Here is a 21,529-nt window from a genome sequence, read left to right on the forward strand (position 1 = left end):
GGTCCACTTACATATGGGATTTTTTCAATAGTCAACACATCGGTACCACACAATCCGTGGTTGGTTGAATCCCCTGACGGGTGTGGAACCGTGGGCTCGGGTCCCCTGAGGGGTGTGGAACCGTGGGTTCGGGTCCCCTGACGGGTGTGGAACGGTGGGCTCGGGTCCCCGGACGGGTGTGGAACGGTGGGCTCGGGTCCCCGGACGGGTGTGGAACGGTGGGCTCGGGTCCCCGGACGGGTGTGGAACGGTGGGCTCGGGTCCCCTGAGGGGTGTGGAACCGTGGGCTCGGGTCCCCTGAGGGGTGTGGAACCGTGGGCTCGGGTCCCCTGAGGGGTGTGGAACGGTGGGCTCGGGTCCCCTGACGGGTGTGGAACCGTGGGCTCGGGTCCCCGGACGGGTGTGGAACGGTGGGCTCGGGTCCCCTGAGGGGTGTGGAACCGTGGGCTCGGGTCCCCGGACGGGTATGGAACGTGGGCCTGGAGGAACCTCCGCCAGGCAGCACCGACCACACAGTATACTTGGATTTTCCCCTGTTGTGAGGCTCAGTGCCCCTGCTCTGTTCAAGGATCAACTGTATATGAAAAAAATTGCATCCCAAGCAGAAAATAGAAAGTTCAGGAAACGTCACTTATGTTCAGGCTGAAGCGCTGTGCATGTCCAGTCTTGCTGAGCATCAAGGCGACGAAGAAGCCCTTCTACCCCTCAGCCCGCCTGAGTCACACCAAGACCCACACGCTTCTGGCCCCCATGAGCCCAGTGGGCGTGCCTTGCTGCCCTAGGTGCCCAGGTGCGATTTCCATGTTAGTTCTGTCACCTGGAGGGGCTCCCCTATGCCACCCCAGGAGGTGGGATGGCATCAGAGCCCCTGGCCAGGAGACCTTGCTCTCCGGACCCATAGGTCTCACCTCCTGGGTGTTCTGGGACTGCACCACCCCATCTCCTGTCTACCAAGGCTTCCCCCTGCCCAGGGCCTTCCAGAAAAGGCAGGGTCATCTCCTCAACAGGTCCAGGGATTTACAGTAGACAAGGAGAGACAGACTGCCTTTGTTGTCATCCCAGCCAAAATCCTGGGAGGAGAGATTTAGAAAAGAATCACAAATCCTGACTACTTGCTCGAAACTGGGAGAAAGAGAAAATGACAGGAAGTACCCAAACGATGTGCTATTTCCATCACTTCTCTTGGCCACATAATAAAAGCAAACTTAAGCCAATCGAGTTTGGACCACAGTGAGAAAGCCAAGGGCAAGAAAGCATCAGAAAAAACAAAGACTTGTTGTCTAATCTAAAATCAAATTGTAAATAAAACTATAACCGCAAGTCAAGGGATAAACAAGCCTCTGAAGACAAGAAAACAAACTAACAGATGGTTTGAAACCGCAGTGTAGCTTTGCTGCTGCTCCGTATGCAGAGGCTCCCAGCGCTGATCCCTGACCCGACGGTCTGCAACAGAGCCGGAGACTCGATAAACAGAAAGCTGCGGCGGAGCTGCCCTCTGCTCATTGTCCCTGTCACAGCCACAGACGCCCGAACAGATCAAGTCCGCCAAGCTGTGCGGTAAATAGAGTTCCCCTCAGAGTTCCAGGCTCAGAGAGCAGGTGTTCCCAGTTACTGCCTCCTCCATCAAGTTAATTTTCAAGAAGAGCAATCATGTTTATCCTTGCGTCCTCCCCACGTTGTAAAATGTCAACCAGAATCTATAAGATGACTTTCTTTCACATCTCAGCACCCAGATGAAAAATCTAAGTAAACAAACAAATGCAATGTCTAAAGGCATTGCCGGGGGGAGTGAAGGAAAATGTAGCGCCAAGAGTTCTGCTGAGAGGAGACACGGAAAACGTGGAGGGGCAAACGGGACAGATAGAAAGTTGGGTTTTGGTTTTATCGTTTGGTTCCATTAAGAGAATGAAAAGCACATGTGTGTGTGATGGTGGCCATGACGCTGTACAGGAGGACAACGCCGGGGTTGCCGGTGTGACGTTTGTGAGAAAGCGGGAGGGAGTGATACCAGGCCGCTAGTGGGGAGGTGGCCTTGGCCAGGGTCACAGCCAGTCCATCCTCGGCAAGGAGAGGGATGAGCACTGGAGCTGCATATCGAGAGAGGTGGTGATGCAGGGCTGAGCAAGGTCTCTGCCGGTGGCTTCCCTTTTCCTTGTGAAACGAGACGTAAGAGCATCAGAGACAAGTGAGAGGGAGAGGAACCTTCCAGCATTTCTGCAGATGCCCCTGCCTCCCATTTCCTGTGGGTCCTTGACCCCTAAACATGTCTTTTCCCTTCATCCTTAACTTCTTCCCCCCTGCTGAGTCCTCTTCCATAGCACCACGTGTTTAAGTTCGTCCCACCCTAAACAACAGAAACGATTCTCTAAATCTTAAGCACTCGGGCTACTGTTCAGCTCTAAGCTAATAATTTGAAAATTGGATAAAGTGATGATTATCTAGGGAAAATGAAAGACTTTAAGTCAACCTCAGAAAATATTTAAAATCTGAGAAAGAAATTATCAGCAAAACAATTGAAGGAAATAGGAAAACAGCTTCCCCTGAGAAATAAACGAATACATGATAACTTATTATTAACGTATCAAAAGGGGAAAAAGCAACATCTTGATTGAGGCTGAAAATCTAACTGAGAAAACGCTATATCACTCCTGATAAAATGACTTCTGTACAGTAAGGCAGGTTGTAGTGCCTTTCTCTATGAATTACTCCAATGGATCTCTTTTGCTGTTTAAATAATTGAGACTTCTTATTAGAGCACACACGCACGCGCGCGCGCACACACACGCACACACGCCCTTGAGGAACCAGCCTTGGCCTGTTTCTCTGTTAAACCAGCTTGCTACAGTGTATTGTGCTTCAAGTGCTCCTAGGAATTTTTATTTCTCTGACCTTGATACTGTCTCTCCATTACATTGTTAGTAATTTCTTGTCTCTAGAAAGTCTGTCACCTTCCTCTCTTGCAAAACGCTTAACTCACGTTTCAAGCCTCAGGCCTGGCGCTAACGTTCACATGAACTTAAACCCACCCTCAGCGTGTCCTGTATACACTTCTGTCTTTAATCGCACACTCTCTTTGGGGATGTTACCACCACTGCCTAGACTGAGTTCTCTAAAACAGTGAGTTTGCGTTAATCATCCCTGCACGCCCAGAGCAAGGCACCGTCCCTAGAGCTTGACAGACTCGTGTGAGAGAGAGGCAATGAGCCTTCATCTCTGGATGTCTCCACTTCTGGAACTATCCTTTCCCTAGATATCCAGGGCTCAAAACATCCTATGTAAGTCTGTCTTGGGCAATTTATTTGCTTTTTAGAAATGCTGTATTAATGATGATGATGATGATATTAAACTCGCTAATGATTAAAATTACACCGCAGCATGCCAGTGGGATGACCTTTCACGGTTGCTAGAATCCCATGTTTAACTCATACCATCAACTCACATCTGCTAGGCCTACCTTGCCCACAGGGGACGTTTTCTTGGGTGCTGGAAGACGTAAAGGAAAGAGAAGGGGATGGCTTGGGGCAGAGGCAAGGACTCAGTCATTGTTTCTGGTGTTTATTTTTGTTTCTTCATGTTTCCGGTGGCGGCAGTGCACCCTCTCCATTCACATCAGCGAGTTCCAGGTTGAAGAGTGAACTTCCCCAGCGGGGGGAGCGTTCCTCCTGATGAGGAGCTGGCTTGGTAACGGCGGCATTTCTCCCCCCGGTGCTGAGCGGGGGTGACTGTGCCCGGGGTTTCTTTTCATCAGTAACGCATTAAACCCTGCTGCACTTTTCGTGACCACATCCACTTTGTTCTCAGGAGAAGCCGAGGAAGCCTGCCACTTTGTAGGAACAATCCTACTGTAACCACTGCCCAGCTCTGCCCTGTGCCCTGAGGGACTTGCAGGGTCTCATACGCAGTTTTCCTACCGCACTGGGCAGGATAGATTGCGTTCTTCCATAGGAAGTCCCAGTAGAGACAGAATAAACACACTCTTTAAACAGGCATGTTGCAGCCTCATGTTTGTTAGTAATTTGCTTTTACTGATTTTGATCACCTGTGCATACCCTTAAACAGCCAGGCAAGGGAGCAATTTTACAGGAAAAATAAGTTAGCCAACCTAATTGTTGTCCCCAAGTCACTAGCATCACCATGGGAATACTTAGTTCTAAAAGGAAGGAATGAAATGAAAAGGTGGATTAGTGACCAGGTATTTTTCTCTTTATGGGAAATTTAAAGGATTGTCATTATCACAATGTATACTTTTGGCCAACTGACCCAAGGATACCTTATTCATGCACTAACTTGTAACGCATCTTTGTGAAAGAGAGCAATACTATGACAGCAAACGAAAGCAAAATGATTTACTTCTATTTCAGATTAAGTTCATTTGAGAGTATCAATTTTGTGACCACATATTTTATGATTTCATTTATATAAAATGTCCTGAGTAAACAAAACCATAAAGACAGAAGGTAGGTTAGTGTTTGTCTGGGGCTGTGGGGAGAAGGAAATAGGGGGTCCCTGCTAATGGGGAAGCTGTGTCTTTTGAGGGTGATGAGACTGTCCTGGAATTAGCTGGTGGCAGTGATGGCACATCTCTGAATGTGCTAAAACCACTGCACTGCAACTGTAAACGGGTAAAGTTCATTCTATGTGAATCATATATAAAAATTACATGGACAGATTGTCATCTATGTTGTATTTCAACTTGCCTTTGTATCGAAAGAACAGTAATTCTTTTTTTCAACTATGTCCATTATTAATTTTAAGACCAATATATCTATATCTATATCCATACATCTTGACGAAACATCTTGAGTTCTTGGCTTTCAGATTTAGACGTTCTCTATCGACTAAAGCTCGATTTATTTATTTTTCCAGTTTTATTGAAATACAATTGAAATACAGCATTATCTTAGTTTAACATGTACAACATAATGACTTGGTATATGTACATATTGTGAAATGATCACCACATTAAACTTACTTAACATCCATCACTCCACATAGTTAATTCTTTTTCTTGTGAAGGAAACTTTTAAGATCTAGCCTTTTAGTAGCTGCAATATACAAGAGAGTATTTTTAACTATAGTCACCATGCAGTACCTTACACCTCCATGACTTACTTATTTTCTAACTAGAAGATTATGTCTTTTGACCACCTTCATCCACTTTGCCCCACCCCCACCATCCACCTCTGGCAACCACCAGTCTGATCTCTATATCTATGAATTCACATTTGTTTAGATTCTGCATAAAAGTGAGATCATATAGTATTTGTCTTTCTCTGTCTGACTTATTTAGCATAATGGCCTCTTATTTTATGGCTAAATAATATTCCATTATGTATGTGTATGTGTATATATATGTATATGTGTTGATACACACACATAAACACACACACACACACACACACACACACACACACATTTTTCTTTATCCATTTATCCTTGATAGATACTTGGATTGTTTCCACATCTTGGCTGTTGTAAATAATTCTGCAGTGAACACAGCAGTGCAGAAATAGCTTGGAGAGAGTGCTTTTGTTTCCTTCATATACGTACCCAGAAGTGGCATTGCTGGATACCTGGTAGTTCTATTTTTAGCTTTTTGAGGAAACTCCATACTGTCTTCCATAGTCACTGCACCAATTTACATTCCCACCAATGGTGCACGAGGGCTCCCTTCTCTCCACATCCTTGCCAAACCCTGCTGTCTCTTGTCTTCCTGGTAATGGGTTTCCTATCAGGTCTGAGGTGACATCCCATTGTGGTTTGGATTTTCCTTTTCCTGATGATGAGTGCTACTGAGCTTCTTTTCAAGTACCTGTTGGCTATTTGTGTATCTTCCTTGGAAAATTGCCTATTCAAGTCTTCTGCTCATTTTCAAATTGGATTGTTTGGTTTTGTCATTGAGTTGTATGAGTTCTTTATACACTTTGGATACTAACTCCTTGTATATGGTTTATGATAACTCCTGATATATGATTTGCCTTTTCATTTTGCTGTTGTTTTCTTTTGCTGTGTGATTAAGGCTTTAATTTCTAGTTTTCCATAAGGAAATTTGTCCTTGAATAAATTTGCTGGGATTCTAACCCAGACTGCACGTTCTTCCTGCAGCCCTGCCTTCCGTCCTGGAGGGGTCCGGAGCAGAGGAGCCGGAGTCTGGAGAGACAGAGAGCCAACACGGGACCACCCCTGCCGCTGCACCACCTCACCTCTGAAGCTCCTGCGAAGCATGCCCGAGTCACTTTCCAGCCCCACGCTTCCCAGCAGAGTTGGCCTCCCAAGGAGCACCCACCTCGCATCTCTTGGGGCACCGTCAGGAACCGCGGCGTCTCCGCGTCGCACCGTGCTTGCAGTGCCTTTCTGCTGGTAAGTGTCTTTGCCCGATTATGAGAAACTGACTCATGTTCGCCTTAATAAATAAATAGCAGGGCAGGACCACTGTCTCTCTTGAACACTTTTTCTTTTAATCCAGGGAAAACTATAAGGAGAGCAAAAGAGTAAAACCAGACAACAGTGGAAAAAAGAACTCAAATATTGACCAAGAACATATTTGGTATAAACACCCAAATAAGTCTAGTCAATTCCTGATTAAAGAGGGAAGCTGTAGCAGGGAGGGTATAGCTCAGTGGTAGAGCGCATGCTTAGCATGTACAAGGTCCTGGGTTCAATCCCCAGTACCTCCATCAAAATAAATTAATAAATGAATAACATAAATATCTCCCTCACCAAAAAAGGGTAAAAATAAACTAAAAAAAATTTTTTTAAAAGAGGGAAGCTGTATGTTGTAGGATATTTACTAATTTAAAAAGTGATGTCTATGCCTTTTCTTTAAGAATTTAGCTAAAATTAGTTTCGTCTCCATGCAGAATTTCAATACATTATAAAAATAAAAGAATAATTGTCTTTGCAATAAATCAAATTTACATTTCTTTTTACTTGTTATCTCTTCTTTCTTTCATTTTAAGATGAGGAAATGGATGCTAAATCCGGGATCCAGGTTTACAAAAAACTAACAGCTATAGCCAGTACAGATTACGATAAAATCCCCGTTTTTTTCCCCTGCAATTTACATAGAGTGCTGAACCAAAACATATTTTACATAAGACAGCAAGGACCGCCAATCCAGCAAAAGCTTTCTCATTCTCTGTATAAAAAGGGGCTGATTATATTGTAGCAGCTAGACTTTGAAGTGTGAATGTTTTCTACACACTTTAAAATCTTTGTTTCAGTCCAAGTGAAAAGGGAACCAGAAATATCTTATCTAGTAATAGAAGCATGCAAATGTTTAAAGTGGTTTTTTTATTTATCTTTTTCTTTTCATCTTTAAAAAAATTATTTTGTGATTGACATTTCAGATGTCTGGCTTGTTAAAGGTCTGAAAGATGGGAATTCAACAATTTTTTACAATGTGTTCTAAACAATTTATAATCCAGATATTTACTGATAAGAGCCATACAGGTTTACTGAATCTTTTGTCTTGAGTCTCTGAGCAGAGCCAAGGTGAACGTACCCTCCTGGGTCTTGCCTACTTGTGTCTACCTACACGAAGCTGCTGGACTTGCGAGTCAATTACCTGGTAGTCACACACCTTTCAATAAACTGGCTCAAAGATAGTTTACAACTTTACATAAATCCCTGTGGCCGAATACTTTAAAGAAAACGCCTAAGTGATAATTCAACAGCAGGTAATTGATTCGAGAAATGCTAAAACTGAGTCCTGTAATTCACTTGGACTTGAAAGTCTTCTCACTGCATAAAAACCATCACTGTGTCTAGGATGTACGCACTGCAAGGGGGCTCGGTTTACACCAGAGCCTTCTGCTCACGTTATGTGAGTGAACATGACACTCACATAAAATGACTTACAACCAGGATGGTAAATCATGCCAAAACAGCATAATAAAATGAGGGTTCAGGGGAGGCTTGTTGGTTGATTGGTTTGCATAATATTTATTTATTATTATTAAGACTGAGGAAAGTCATTCAAGAGCTGAGGTGGAGACTGAATGGAGGCTGAGTGGGTAGCAGGCTCCGCGTGAGCCGTGAATGAGGTATTCATAATGTTTTATTTTCCCTATCTGGAAATGAGAGGAAAGCAGAGATAAACATAGCTTCATTTCTTATTATTGTTCACCTGCCTAAGTATTTTTTTTTAAGTACTGAAAACATATTATTAACATTTAAAAAAGGAAGTTTCAATTCAAAGGAACACACACGCACACATATACATACACACACACCAAATTAAAAACACAAAGACCATGAAGTAAAAGAGAAAAAAATAGAAAAATCATTCAAAAGGAAATGGAAAAGAAAACATAGGAACTATGAAAAAACTGAGATCAAACTTGCTTATCATATCAGCAATTGTAAATGAGATAAGAAAAACCAATTAAAGGAAATTCTTTCTGTTTTGATAAAAAATGTAACCTGTGTACACAAAGTAATGCATTTTAGAGCATACTCACAAAGACTTGTTGGAAAGGAAATAATCAGCTGATAAATGTATATACAAAAGGAACTCAGGGCTCATGAGATTGCAGTTGAATTCAAGGCAAAAATATTGAAAGACAGAAAGAGCTCTTTTATGATGATTAATGCTCAAGGGAGGATAAATGTCTAGGGCCATCCTGAATCCACTGTCACCACTATTGTTCATACTGCAGACTGCTCCAAGCAAATGTCTCTTCCAAGGGCTGTGCCAGGGACTCTGATGGATGCAAGCGTTCATTTTGATGGCTACATAGGGTAAGGAGGACCGAAGACAGAGATGTATGCCAGGGCCAGCCTAGGCTGAAAGTCTAGTGGGAATCCCCTGAGCAGAGCTGGCCCCTAAGGGTTAGCACACTGTCTGTGAAGGAAAGCAAGGGCTAAACCTGCCGCCCCGAAGTGGGCAGCAAGAGGACCCACCATAACAGCCTGAGCGCTGAGTGGTCGCAGAGTGTGTCTCCTGAGCTGGGACACTTTTAAGAGGATGAGACACTGTTTCTCATTATGTCATAACCACGTGCTGGGGATGGACAGCCACTCTCGGTGGAGAGGCGAGGAATTCCTTTTAGAACTTATAACCACAACCCAGTTCTTCAGCCAGTTTTCAACATGAATTCACACTGCCTGCCAGTCTGTAAAGAGCCTCGGCAAATAATTTAACTTAAAGTAGCATCAAGAGGGCACTGAGCCCAGGATTCTGGAAAAACAAATGCCATTCTTCTTCGGAGGAATGTAACTTTAATACAGGCCCCAGGGGATTTCACAGATAAAGTGGAATATGGGCTTAAGGGCGATGATCAGAAACACACAAGGAATAAAATAAATTAAGCATAAAAATAGAAGAAAAACTCAACTATGAATGAAATCCTTATCCAAACAATTAAAATAATTCTATAGAAAGCAAAAGAAAAAGATAAGTATGAAAGCTTCAATTGATTACCAGTCCAGAAATTTCATAATTAATACACAAATGCAAAAATTGGTCATTTGCATAAAAGCCATGAAGTAATTAACTTAAGATAAAAGAGACAAAATAAATAATAGTAAAGACTTAGAAAATAAATAAAAATGGTTAAATGTGGTTACACTGCTAAATGCCAAGCTAATAATTTGAAAATTGGTTGAAACAGTGATTATCTTGGAAAAATGAAATATCTAAAATTAACTTCAGAAAATATTTAAAATCCAAAAAAGAAATTATCAAAAAATTTAACAGGCAAATAGCTTCCCTTTAGAAATAAATGAATGCATTATAACATATTAATATATCGAAGGAAAAAAGCAACATCTTGATTTAGGTTGATATCTAATTAATAAAATTCTACCTCATTCCTGATAAAAGCTACTAATAAATTAGGAATTCACAAGTATCTATCTTTAAATCCAGCATAATGTGTGTCAACAGGAGAATGGATAAAAAAGTGTGGAATGCTGCTTCAGTGGAATACTGCACGGCAGTGAAAAGGGAAAGGCAATCATGATTCCTACATGTAGCATGGATGAATCCCACAGAGACAAGGATGAGCAAAAACTAGAGAGTGAAAGAGAATGTGCCATATCTTTTTACAGTATGGGTCAAGATTAGGAAAATCGACACATAGTGATTGAAGTGAGACAGTAATTGCCTTCAGGGTCCAGACATTAGCCAGCAAGGAGCACAAGGGAGTCTTCTGGATGCCGGAAATGATCTGCAGCTTGATCTGGGCGGTACCTTTATGAATATGTACACACATACACACGTGTTTATATGTGTAGGTATGGATGCATGTGTGTGTGTATATACAGAGAGAAAGTATAGAGAGAGAGTGTGTAATTGTGTGTGTGATAGTATACATATATAAAGATACACATATAAAAGTTTCTTCTGCACAGCGCAGGGAACTACATTCAATATCTTGTAATAACATTAAATGAAAAAGAATATGAAAACAAATATATGTATGTATATGCAAGACTGGGACGTTGTGCTGTACACCAGAAATGGACACATTGTAACTGACTGTATTTCAATTAAAATAAAAAGATACACATATAAAGACATATATGTATGTGTGTGTATATATATAGTGCATATGTGATATATGTTAGAGAGAAAAAGAGAGAAAGTGCTGAACACAGAAGGGCTCTTGTTTGGCCTTCCGGCTTCTCTGCTTCTTTCGCCTACATCTGGTCCTAAGAAGCTCCCCCAGTCTGCCTTTGCACCCATTCCTTCTGGACAGCAAGTAAGACTCTGGCTTTTCCAGCATGTAGACGTAAAGAAGATAGTTTGCAAGCTCCTCCTGAAATGTTGTGGGCTGAGGAAAAAGAAGAAATCGAGAAAGATGTGGAAGTTTCTAGGGTGCACAACCGTGTTGATGGCAGCGTCACTCAGTGAGGAAGGGACACAACGGACAGGGGACTCTGGGGGAGGAGATGTCAGGTTTTCTATGGAGAGTGCAGAATTTAAGGTATTTATGGGACAGTCACACAGAGACGCTGAGGATATTTGATCCTGAAGCTCGGGGCAGATGATCACTCAACAAGTAATTCCATAAATGTCTTTAAGAGCCTACAACGGGCTGGACTTTGTTCTGGGAGCTGGAGATAGGCAAGAGAGCAAGTAGAGATTTGAGCTGGACCCAGAAACTTTGATGCCACCAACATATAAATAATATTTAAAGAAACAAGAATGTATACAGTTGCCTGGGTAAAGAGAGTCTAGCATCTAGGAGAATGGAGGCTTGGAGCCAAGTCCCAGGGAACACCAACTGCAGGGACGAGGTGAAGAGAAGAAACAGCGAAGGAGGCCGAGGAGTGGCCAGAGATGTAAAAGGAAAATCAAAGAATGAGTAAAGGCAAGAGAAAATGGTATTTTGAAAAGAAGGAGATGGTAAGGTACGAGATGCTACACAGAGGCTGGAAACGAATCCACTGAATTTAGCAACAGGGCAGTCGCTGCGCCACTCAGGGGTGGATGAAGGCAGAGGGGAAGGATCATGACTCTTATTTATTACTTTATCTCCAGCACCTGGAAGACTGTAGAAAATCTGTAGATTTGTGGAATTCATCAATGAGTATATTGACAAACAAATTAATTTGAACAGAACAAAAGATTATGATAGATTCACTTATTCGACAAAAAATTATTGAGAGGAGCTCTGTGTGGCGGGACCTGCTCACGGTGCTGTTGGTAAAGCAGGGAACAGAACAGAAAAGCTCCCTCCTCCCAGGGGGCTGCGTCTTACCTGTGTGAGGCCAGACGATGAGAAAGTAAGTAGTGACAGCTCAGAAAGGGATGAAGACCGCTCAGTGGGGGAGAGGGGTGGGGAGCGACGGAGAAGGGGAGGGTATTTAACGCAAGTCCCCAGCAGAGGTCTCCCGGACCAACCCCTGAGCAGAAACTGAAGAAAGGGAGGGCAAAGGCCACAGGATAACAGAAGAGACGTGAGTGTTTTAGGAACAGGAAGCAGGGCAAGAGCTGGAGCAAAGAGAGTGGATAAGAGAGAGTGGCAGGAAGACAGGTCAGAGAAATAACAGGGAGCCCGATCGTGAAGGGCCTTGAGGCCACTGTGCTGGGTCTTGGATTTAGGAATCCAGGGTTCTGGAGGGGCGGTAGGCTAGCTTTGGGGAGGCGCAGGAAGAGTGCAGAGTTGGGCCAGCAGGCAAAATGCTCAGGGGCAATGGAGGGGCTTTTTCTTGGAGTGATGTCCAAGCGTTTTAGGCTGATTTAATATGGTCAGTAACTGTCCAAAGAGAATCCCAAGGATTAGTTTCTGCAGCCCCTGTTTGATGGGGATGTGGTGACGCTGTCCTCTCAGAAGGACCGTGGGTCTCAGGACGGATGACTGCATTATTGAGCAAGATCTAGTCAACAGGAGCAGGCCGAGGATGGGTCATCAGATTCCAGGACTGGCAGCTGCTGGAGCAGCCAGAGGAGCCCGTCGCCTGCCACCAGCCTTCCCTGCGGCCAGTTACCTCCCTGCCCAAAGGTTTATGAACACCCATGGCCAGTCTCCTTCCTGCAACTTCACCAGGACTAGCTGGTATTCTCCTCTACGTCTGGTTGAGTTGCTCTGACGCTGGGTTATCACCTTTAATTACACTTTTTGAGACGTCTATTGCTTAGCAACCTAAGATGCTCCTGGTTGGATTAATGTCAAGGGGCTTTCTAGGAAAGATACACAGTGGTGCCTTGGCGCTGTCTCCTGTTGGCTCTCTAGGGCTGGTTGTTAGCATTCCCCCCACATTTGTGTTCCTAAGTGTCACACCGGCAGTTACAAATCAGCAGTGGGGAGAGTTTTTACACCACAGAAATTGGCTAACACTGTAAATCAGTGCTTCCTCCCCTCTCCTTGAGAGCCAGTGGTTAAGAATTTACTCACACAGGGCCAGCAGTATTTCTTAATTTCTCCCAATCCTTCCTCAAGAATATTTTACATTATGCCTTGTGGTCAACGCCACAGGTAATAAAGCTCAGTCTGACAAGTGGGTCACCAAAAAGTACCCAAGGGTCTCGCTTCACCTTGGCTATGTGAAGAATTATTCTGTTTGGTTCCAGCTAGCATTTTGTCCTTTGAACTTCAGTTAATATACATAAGTCAATCACTTTCCCATATATTAACAATTAACAGTAGAGTTTGACATTGAAAACACAACACTATTTACATTAGCAAATGTAATGAAAAATTTTTAAGTTAGGAATAAATTTAACATATTTTAACTAGATCTATATGAAGAAAACTAGAAAACGCTCATGAATGAAATAAAAATAAACTAAAAAAATGGAGAAATCTTTTTGTTTATGTATAAAAGACTCAATATTGTCAAGATGGCATTTCTTCCCAAATTGGTCTATGTAGTCAATGAGGTCTCAATCCAAATTCCAGCAAGTTATTTTACAGATGTCAACAAACTGATTCTAAAGTTTACATGGAGAGGAGACGTCCCAGAACAGCGAACATAATATTGACGAGGAAGAACGAAATTGTAGGGCTGACACTGCCTGATTTCAAGACTTACCACAAAGCTACTGTAATCAAGGCAGTACGGTATTGGCAAAAATTTAAAAAAAAATAGGTAAATGGAATAAAATAGAGGTCTCAGATATAGAGCTACTTAAATATAATCAACTGATCTTTGGCAAAGGAGCAAAGGCAACACAGTGGAGGAAAGATGGTCTTTTCAGCCAACGGTGCTGGAAAACCTGCACACCCACATGGGTCTTACGCCTTCGCAAAGATTAACTCAGAACGGGTCTCAGACCTGTATGCAAAATGTAAAACTAGAAAACTCCTAGAAGGTAATACAGGGGAAAATCTAGACGGCCTTGGGCTTTGTGATGACTTTCTAGGTGCAACACAAAAGGCATGACCCAAGAAGGAAAGGACTTAGAAACTGGACTTCATTAAACCAATTGTTCTGTGAAAGACACCGTCAAGAGAAGGAAAATACAAACCACAGGCTAGGAGAAAATATCTGCAAAACACGTATCTGACAACAGACTATTATCCAGCACACACAGAGGGCTCTGCTGCCTTAGGTGTGAGTCGTTCAGCACGGGAAGCGCAGGCAGGAGGACGAGGAAGTCCCCTTAGGCAGTTCTGAGTAGCAAAAGATGTGAGAAATGCAGGCGTTTAATTCTAATTTGACTGCCCTTCAAACAACTCCCTGGCATTTCTGCGCTTGTAGACGCTAACGGGCCTCAGTTGGCTTAACCTAGTGAAGCATGAAATAGCCAGATGCCTTAATGGGTTTAATGGCTAATTTCAGGAACACGAAATACAACTTAGGTTTTTCTTGCAGGGGTGTTCAAATTGAAAGGGCTCACTCAGAGCATCAGGTACTTAAGTTATTTCCAGTCTCCCCTTGCTTTTCATGTTTTGACGAATATTCTTGAAAGAAAGATCTGATACTTTCCCGAGGACGAATTCTTAGCCTTGAAGTAAATTGGTTCAAAGAATGAATATTTTTCATAAGGACATATAGATCTTTAAAATAGTCTTTGAAATACATATATAAAATTGCCCTAAGAATACACTCTTTTGATTATAAGATATGTACACAAGCAAAGCAAACATTATGTGTATAAGAACATAGAACAGACTGCTTCAGCCAGTGTGACTGCAGCACAGGATGGGACGCTGGTCCAGCTGTAGACTCATTACGCCCCCGGACGCTCCAATGCACCAAGCAAACGCCTGACACGGAAATGCATGCCTACATTTCTGCCATTATTCGAACTGAAGGCTAGACTCAGTCAAAGGTGAACATCTCTGACGTTTTTCTTACAAAAGCAGAAAGCAGGGCTTGTGATTTAAATCTTGTGTTCCCTGACGATCTGCATAAGCGGTTCTCAACACCCCTTGTTAGAAGACGGAGCTGCTGCTGGACTCACCCTCTCATCTTTGCTCTGTTCGCCATTCATTTCTCCACCACCGCACTGCGTAACTTCTCAGAGCAAAGAAATGTCCACATTTGATTTCTCAGTGAAACACGTGTGTCCCTATTTTGTTTATTTTAAAGTAGGACAGAGGCATAAAATTTAAGGCTAGAAAAAGAGGAAGAGACTTAGTGGATAAGCGCCAACAGATACTGGTAAGAATTTCCTTAAAAAAAACTAAGACTATAAGCATCTCGGAAAAAAACTATTAAAGTGTCTGTCGGGACCAGGCTGTTTTGTGGCTGGAAATGGGATATTGCTCAACTTGAACTTCTGCCCTTGGTACAGAAGACTGGAATCTTTTGAGATAGAATTATTTTGGCTCGGGTCTAAATTGCTACTGAATAAATTGTCTGTGAAAGGGTTCAGTTCTCATCTTCGTCCTGAAGCTGCGGTGGACTCCCCTGATTTGTCAGCAGACGGGCTCCTGGTTCTATCTGACTTTCAAGCGCACCACATGTTTCTCCGGAAGGCTTGGAAATGCTAGCTGCTCTATATTTTTGCCAAGTTTCTGCATTTGTTTTTCACCTTGGGCATTTTATTTTGTAAATGTAACTGTGCATTTTCATAGACACAGTTAGTTGTTAATTTCTGTCTCTTTGATACAAGAATCATAGATGGGAGTCGAAGCCAAGGTCCTAGAAAAAGGCATCCTTCAGAGCAGACCCGCTCCTGGCTGAAATTTCTATTATAACCGAGTGAGATTAAGCCCACATTGAATTTGTATTTAGATAACCTTGCCACTTTCCATTACCTAATTCTAAACGGTTATGAATAAGTGAAATCCCCGATTGTCCTTCACGGATGACGCCAATGTCAGGGAGATAAACTCGGTGTCTACCCTGAATCGTGCCTTCAGCAGTTAGCAGACTGTTTAGACAGAACTGATAAGCTATTCTCATAGGTCCTGGGGCATCAGAAGTTACCATCGAGGGTTCTTTGTTGTCATACAGGTAGTGTCCATGCCTTTCATTCATTTGGGCTTTGCAAATGTGACATCTCCATTCTCCCACGTGAGGCTATCCTGTCCTTCACTGCACACCACAGGGGCTTGTGATCAGCGCAGGGTCTCCGGGAGTCAGGGCCCTTGGGCCACAGTCAGAGAGGCTGTAAGAGAGGCTAAAGCTTATATCATAGCCAGAGACCTGATTACTGAGCAGCCGTCACAGCACCCAATCATGACACGCTTCCAGGAGCTCTGGGCACATGCTGTGGAAAACCACCAGCATTCACAGTGAAGATCACCAGCGCTACAACCATCTCTGGACGCTGAGAACGGCCACATCTGGCCCCGAAACGACTTCAGAGTAAGGCAGCGGTTTTGACAATGTGCTAGATCAGGGGCTGGCAAACGACAGCCCGCAAGCCAGATCCCTATCCCCTGAAGTAACACAATGAAGCATTGCCCTTTCCTACAACAGGCACGTTAACACATTCAAGGCAGTCACTGCATTTCCCTCAGCTCTCACTGCCCAGTTAAGCATCTCCTTTCCTTCAGCCTTCCCTCGTAAAGCCCCCTTTCCAGACGCCCCTGCAGCTGGACCGCCTCGTCTGGACACATCCCAGCCCGTCAGGTTTAGTATCGAGCAGCTCAGAACCGAAATCCCTGTGCACTGCGTACTCTGGTGCTCTTTGCAGACGCCACTGAGCATCTGGCTTAATTATACACCTTCTCCGCAGCTGTTTCCTTGGCAAAAGATTAAAAATAAACACGAAGGCCGACCCAGCTGGTACCTTTTTGGCAAGGGATTTTTCTCCTAAATTCTTTGTTCATTTATAGGAGACTCTGTGAGGACTTGGAACTCATGCTTTGCTATTTCCCCCAAACATGGTGCAGAGTACCTTTTAAGGTGAAAACAAAAGTCTTCTTTTCAAGCTACCTCATCCTGTGTAAGTAAGAAGATAGATTAAAAAAACTGAAATCAGTTCACAGTGATGTTCCGTGGAAGAGCCAGACACTGACAAGTTCCGCTCAGTTCTGATGGACTGACTTCCCCAGACGTGTTACCATTGAAGGCCCGCAGGGATTAGCACCACACTGGGCTCATTCGGCGTCTTTATTTCTGGCTGGAGAACGAGGACAGACAGCAACTGCTGTGCTGTTTCTCACCTGATCCCAGTTTGGAGAGAGTTGTAAGCACCATCAAGGAAAGGAGCCTGGCATTTAAAACAGAATAAGGGAAGTTAGACCTACATCCGGGAAATAACAAGGTGGTGTTTAGCCTGGATAACTCAAGTTCATTGATCTAGGGACCAGCAATTCAGATCCCTGCCAACCAGTAGGAGAAATGCTTAGAAAGCCATGAGCAACAGTGCTGGAAAAGCCCTGTGAGATTGCAAAATAGACAGAGGTGTGAACCGGAGAGCAGGCTGACTTCAGCTGGCACCAAGCAGTCATCACACCCTGAGTTATTATAATCCTTGCGGCTGCCATGCCAGTGAAGCCAGAGGAGCCTAAGTAGACAGAAAGGAACTCTGCGACATTCAGCAGACCCCAACGGTGTCAAGATATAATGAAAGCGGAAGGGATCCAGACGTGTGAACGTCAGAGGAAGAAAAGAATTCACTTAGAAGCTATTTTAAAGGCATGGTGTCTGCATGAATACTCCAGCCTCCTACTTTTCATGTAGTGGAAGAAATAGTGAAGATATTTTTCAGGGGATGTGTTCCCAAGAGCACAATATTACATGACTCATCTAATTGCACGCAAATGGTAGGTAGGTTCAGACTCAGATCACGAGCGATTTGCCTTCCTATCTCTCAATGTGACGCTTGCACTTAAAAATGCTGGGAAGATGTAAACAGAAAGGAGAAAAATAGGTTGATTCTGTGTATTGACAGCCCCAGACTTTGAAATTCAGAAATGGCATTCTCTTGAGAATGCGTGTGTTTCAAGATAAGTGATTTAAGTATTGTGCCTTATTGCAAACACACAGCAGCCTACTCCTGTTTTCTTTACTACCACCAGGCACACCGTGCTAGACAGATGGCCTTAATGGCCCGCAATGCCAATATTCGAAATTCCCTGCCCAACTGTAACTATAATGTCCTTTCAAATTTTAATAACACCTGTCACCCAGGGGACTCATGACCCTCCTCTGCCTTCATTACTTGCCGCACTTCCACGAGGCTGGCTGTCTGTGTTGTTATTCTCTGCCAGGCAGGGATCGTGTTGGGGGGTGTGCAAATCGGCTAATATGATGATTCAGATTAGTGACATTTAAAAAAAATCGTGTATAATTAGCCTCACAATTGCCTCCACATTGGCTCGTAGTGTATCTAATACGTGTCCTGCTTTTTACTGAGCAGCACCTTGACAATTCATGTGTCGAAAGAAGCTCGGCCTGAAATGTGCTCTTCCTTTCAGACATGAGCACAGAGTAATGTCTTCTTACACATGCACACCGGGCGTGACGTTCTCCTCTTCTTTAATTTACAGGAGACGCTGTCAGGACTTCATACTCTTTCACTGCTTCAAAAAACATAGTTATCTCCATGGAATGCTTTCTCCTCGGAGCCGAGATCTGAAGGCAGCAGGGCGACCTGGCTGCCTCACACGGGGATATATTCAGTGGGATCGTCGGGCCGTGGAATCACTGAACAGAGATGTTCCTGCTGAGGGACGCAGAGGGCAATTTCATCTCCACGTCCCCACGTGCCTTTGTTAACTGCACTTTTCCTATTTCCCCGTTCCCTCCTGCCTCCTTCCACACCCCACCGGGCTTGTCACTTCTTAGGTTCCGGGTAGCTCTTAACTGGATAAGGAGTATATATATATATATATTTTTTTTTTTTCTTTGAAGTGCAGTCAGTTATAATATGTCAATTTCTAGTGTACATTTTTAATGGTTAGTATTTATTTTGAACAGAACAAACTCTTTTCTATATTCCAATGATATACCTAATTTTAAGTCCTCTCACAGCCTTAGACAGCAATGTGTGTGATTTATCTAAAAGGTCTAGCACCAACTGGTCAAATCAGTCATTTCACTGACCGTGTGTCCACGTTACTGTACGTAAAATAGAGACACAACAAAACCTGCTGCACAGCACAGGGAACTACAGTCAGTGCCTTGTAATGAGCTGCAAAGGAAAAGAATCTGGAAAAATATATCTATGTGTGTATGTATAACTAAATCTGTTTGCTGTACACGTGAAACTAACATTGCAAATTAACTACATTTCAATAAAAATAAGACTTAATTTATTTTATAAAAAGCAAAAAAAAAAAAGCGGTGTAAAGTGACCTTGAGTCTTTGACGGGGCGATTTTGTCCCTTTCACACAAGCAACAGGAAGGGCAGCGACCGCGCGCACGCCCTTACCCATACCCGGCAGCGGTGAGCGCTGGCTCTAGTCAGTTCAGGGGAATCCTGCGAAGCGGGGCCTCTCACCCTCCGATCTGCTTCGAAGCGCAGCTTCCTGGGCTGGGAACGCCTGTGCTGACCTGCGGTGAGGCTCCCCCCCACTCAGTGACTCCAGGATGGGAAGTACTCCCTCACCTGACCCCTCCCCAACTCGGTCATCAACAGAGGAGCAACACTTGACTCGTTTTATACCAGATGTATAACATTTGGCTTCAGGGTTATGTTATGTCCTGTGCCTGTATCCAGCCCCGAAGATGCCTCGGCCACCCCTCGGTTGAGCTTGGTGCCCGCACACACGGAGACAGTACGTTCTTCTCAGACCCTCTGGGTCCTACCACGTGACTCACGCTTCCCGTCCGTAGTATGAAGACTTCGCCTTCGAAGGACGATGTGACACATCGCATCACCAATGCTGGTGCCTCTAAACCATTTGTTCCGCAGTTTCCAACCGTTTATCTTCTTCAGAAACACCAGTGACAGAGAACTGCTGGTTTTTCATTCATTCTTATATTTCTTAATTTTCACAATTCAAGAAACTTCAGATTTGTGCTTTCCTGTTTTGTATACTTTGAGAGAGGCAGTTTATAATTTTTTGCATGAAAAAGTGCTTCGTTTATTTATGTTCAATGGGAGTGTTTGTGCCTGACATCCAATTCGGATTGTGCATCCAGGAAGTTAAACTGACGATCGCTCCAGATTCCCTGCTTTCCACTTCATTGCACGGAATCGCAAATTCTCCATCTGTCCCCTTGAGCTAAAATTTCAGGACCCCTCCTATCAAAGCAGCCCAAACTCTGATTACCCAGCTCAACTGCTCTCTCATGCGTACCAGAAATAATAACCATCACTTGCTTTAGCAAGAGTGTTACTTTGTGCTTAAATTTCTTTGGGTATCTCAATTTGTGTGCTAAATAGTCTTTAAACAAAGTCCTACATCCTAGTCTGTTGAAGTAAAAGACACCTGAGTACTTTACCAGTCTTCTCTTCATCTGCTATTGGACTGCTCAGAGTAACTTCTTTTAATCCCTGAACCCGTGTGGCCCTCCTCCTCACCTTATTCTGTACCTGAAATTTTACTCACAGAGTTAGGAAAGTCCCCAACTTGGGTTGATAAACTTCAAGATAATGCAAATGTTCAACTTAGAATGAATTCTACCAAAGAGGGTGTTTGAAGAACAAATTCTTGCGTAAAGCACCCAGTCTGGGGCTCTTTGTTACATCGGCCCTTGCAAACTAGGTAGACAGCACCTTGGAGGCATTGTAACGAGGCTGACACCTTCTCACTGAGGGGTCAGCCTGGACCTGAGCCCGGAGCTGCGGCCTCCACGAGGCTCTGGGCCACGTGAGCACGCGAGACTTAGAAACAGAAGCTTATTAGTACGTTTTGCCTGTATTTTACGATCTTGACTTTATGTTAACAGTTCACCTTATAAATCTTTTTAAATAGAGTAGATCAAGTCTGTTAGAGTCCAGCCTTGAATCTTACCAATTGCTTTATTCATAATGAAATGAGCAAGACTTAAACTAAGATTCTGGGCTGCTTCAGTTATCTTTGAAGACAAAAGAGGGGAAAAAAATTTAACTCTACGTGTTTTTTATGTGGAAAATTATATGTAACTTTATTAACCTAACATCTTCCACTCTGCCTCTTAGTTCTAATCACCATTCAAGACAGATTTATAAAAAGCAATTTATTGGAACATTAAGAAAACGGCCAGTTATTAGAGATGAATGAGGTGCGGGGCCACCAGAAAAGGCTGGAGAATCAGGCCAAGGGGGTGGTCAGTCTGCCTCTCACTCTAGGGTCCAGCAAACTGGCCACCATCTTGTTTCTCTCATCAGCTCCCAGAGTGAAGAAAGGTACGCAGTCACGCTGTCACCGAGGAGAATGTTTGTAAATATCCCGGGAAGGCAGACGCAGACCTAGGGAGCGGGGGGGGGGCCATGCTTTATCCAGAGCGGCCTCGGAGGGACGAGCTGAGCCGCAGGGTCTCCCTGGGAGGCTCTGATGGCACTGTTCTGTGCTGACCTCCCCTTGGCCGCACAGCCCTCCCCAGTGTCCAGCTCAGCGGCACATCAGATCAGGAAAAGCAAGGATTCCAGTGTGCCTGTGGGGTGGGGGGGAGTGGGCAGAAAAGGCCACGTCACACCTCCCAAGGAAGCCACCACTGACTCCCCCTACAGCATCTTCAGATGGTGCAGGGACAGTGCTAAGAAACAGACCCTTGCCAACCTGGGAGGGCTGTGCAAAATGACAGCCA

The 21,529-nt window shown here is 43.9% G+C and overlaps 1 long non-coding RNA gene across 1 annotated transcript in view; it reads left to right on the forward strand.

The window, feature by feature from the left end:
- The window catches only part of LOC141579822 (uncharacterized), a 39,399-nt gene extending 20,141 nt beyond the window's left edge, over positions 1-19,258 (forward strand). The window contains exons 2-3 of the long non-coding RNA XR_012511836.1: positions 6,106-6,360; positions 18,342-19,258. This is a non-coding gene — a long non-coding RNA (uncharacterized LOC141579822). The remainder of the gene's footprint in view (positions 1-6,105; positions 6,361-18,341) is intronic.
- Positions 19,259-21,529: the final 2,271 nt, after the last annotated feature.

The sequence above is a fragment of the Camelus bactrianus genome, chromosome 14 (assembly GCF_048773025.1).
Source record: "Camelus bactrianus isolate YW-2024 breed Bactrian camel chromosome 14, ASM4877302v1, whole genome shotgun sequence".
NCBI lineage: Eukaryota > Metazoa > Chordata > Mammalia > Artiodactyla > Camelidae > Camelus > Camelus bactrianus.